This window comes from Pinus tabuliformis, chromosome 8, assembly GCF_031772625.1.
Source record: "Pinus tabuliformis cultivar Carrire ecotype Pingquan chromosome 8, CPIR1, whole genome shotgun sequence".
Classification (NCBI taxonomy): Eukaryota; Viridiplantae; Streptophyta; class Pinopsida; order Pinales; family Pinaceae; genus Pinus; species Pinus tabuliformis.
The window spans coordinates 1,056,782,219-1,056,784,526 of record NC_142294.1 but is presented as its reverse complement, the minus strand read 5'-3'; the positions used below and the strand labels follow the sequence as shown (position 1 = coordinate 1,056,784,526).

Sequence of the window (2,308 nt, the reverse complement as noted above, 5' to 3'; positions counted from 1 at the left end):
TTTAAGAAAGCTGAAAAGGGCATTAATGTATGAATCCTTTCCAGGAAGAAGAAAACACATAAAGTCTGAACACTTCCTCAAGGCAGAGCAATGATTGAATTCTACCTTTCTCACTTAAAAGTATTCAGCTGGAAATGATCATGAATGAATGGCGAAACATAACAAAGACATATGAAACATAAAGGAAGAAACACATACTAAATTCATACCGCAAGAATCTTATAAATCAGAGTTGCACCATTTAATTAATCCTCTGTCAAAACTGTACAGTGATAGTGCTGGGTTTTTTCCTCCCACACTTTTCCTCAGAACTCTCCCTCTACAAATGATTTTCAATACAATATATAACTCATAGCTGGGGAAAGAAAATCGATGAGAATAGGGAGCAGTTTCACCTAAAATCATGAAAATAGGAAAAGTCTGCTCTAAAAAGGAGCAGCATTACATCTCTCCTCGAATCTGTCGATGACCAATGAAGACGTGAAATTTGTAGGTGTAAATTCCTTTGAACTGCAACTGAAGATAAAAATAGGCAATCTGTTCCTATCTTTCTGCTGTGGTAAGTATTTTGCGTTTTAATTTAGGCTTTATGGTTTCTGACTTTTTGCCTTCCCTTTGCCGTTACTTTGTTTTAATAGTATGGTGCCTTGTGATTAGACAAAAAAAAAACGCATGCATCTAATCCAGTCTAATCACCACGATATTGCTCCTCAAGTGCTCTCTTTACTTCTTCCTTTGTGACACGTTCATCATCAAACTTGTACCACTGGTCTGAGAGAGTTGGTCTAATGAAAGCGTAATAATGACCACCCTGCACACCTCCACTGTGAACCAAAACACTATGAAGAGTATATAAATTGCGCACACTTCTATCTGCATCTAGAGAGAGATATTTGCCATTGTCTCTGTCCAAGTCAAGTGAAGTAGAAATTCATATCGATCATTTATCTTGACCATTGTGTCTCGCATGAAATCATATTCAATGCTTCAACTGAAGTTGTAGTACAAGAGGAAAACCAAGGAAAAGAACACCTTTTCTTGCCTCCTGAAGTCCATACTGCTCTACATGATATTTGTTATCACCATCAAGTTGTTCAACTTCAACATACTTATCAAATGAAGCATAGACATCTCGGCAGCCTTTAACATCAAGCTGTAGATCATAGAATGATTCCTTCCTTGTAGATTTATAATCCACATTTATGCACTCGATGTAGTTCATATGATGTCCTTCAAATAGATGTTTTATTGTATCCTCAACAGTTGTGCCCTTCATTTTATCTTCTAACTTCTCGCAGAGTACTCGGTTTAGCTCCTGCACATCATGTTGCATGAAAGAATCATATGTGTCCCATCCGAATGATTTGGTCAAGTCTTTTGTTGAAACGCTGGTGTCACTGTGCTGGACTTTATAAAACAAGCTCTGTAGAGCCAATGGAATACTTTTTGAGGGTATATCATTTTCAGTTGTGGGCATATGATAGACAACCTTTCTGAAGTAAGGAATATGATACAATGTCTGAAGCAAAGAATTCATGTAGCATGTTGCCCCTTGATTCTTCAGCCCAACAAAACCCGTCTGCTTTTTAGAATCATACGCCCAATAATCAGGTACCCTTCGTGCACTGACTCCTGCTTCCACAATCAAAGTATCGTCTATCAAATATCCTTTTGTGGGGTCGTACACATCAGGTAAAGGCATGAATGATGTGTATCCCCAATCGCTCTCCCAGGCATTGAACTGGTGTTGTGTTTCTTTCTTGACAGTGAACTTGTGATGAATCTGATTAACAATAGCCAGACTGAAAAAGGCATATCTGCTCCAACCATAAGGTAATGTAGCGGAATCTGCCACATCTAAGTAAATGGATAAGTGGTCCACGTTGTTTCCTTTGGGGAATATCAAGACACGCCATTTATAACCCCCTACTATGAAAACATCTGAGTAACACTTCTTTACATTCAATCTGGAAACATGCTCAATCGGCCAAGTGAATTTGAATACTGGGGGCTCCTTCGTGGGCTGATTCTCTACTATACTCACTGACTCGTTTTGTGTTGGTTCCATTGCATCAATGGCCCCCTTGGGAAACATTGATTGCGGCAACCATAAATGCATATAAACCAAATCAAACAAAAATTCTAATGAAACAATCTGCAACCACACACTGTCCAAAGGCGATTCTCAGCCTTACAAATCCATTTTGATGCAAATCCTTTCAGAAAATACACAACTGCTTCAGAAATCTGGTGAATGATTTCCTCTGGCTCCTGTCCAGCACGATGGATGTAACGAAGCACCCTTTTC

General features: G+C 38.8%; 1 pseudogene; it reads right to left on the bottom strand.

The window, feature by feature from the left end:
• Positions 1–688: 688 nt before the first annotated feature.
• LOC149238981 (ubiquitin C-terminal hydrolase 12 pseudogene) lies at positions 689–2,068 on the bottom strand (annotated as a pseudogene).
• Between the last annotated feature and the right edge of the window lie 240 nt (positions 2,069–2,308).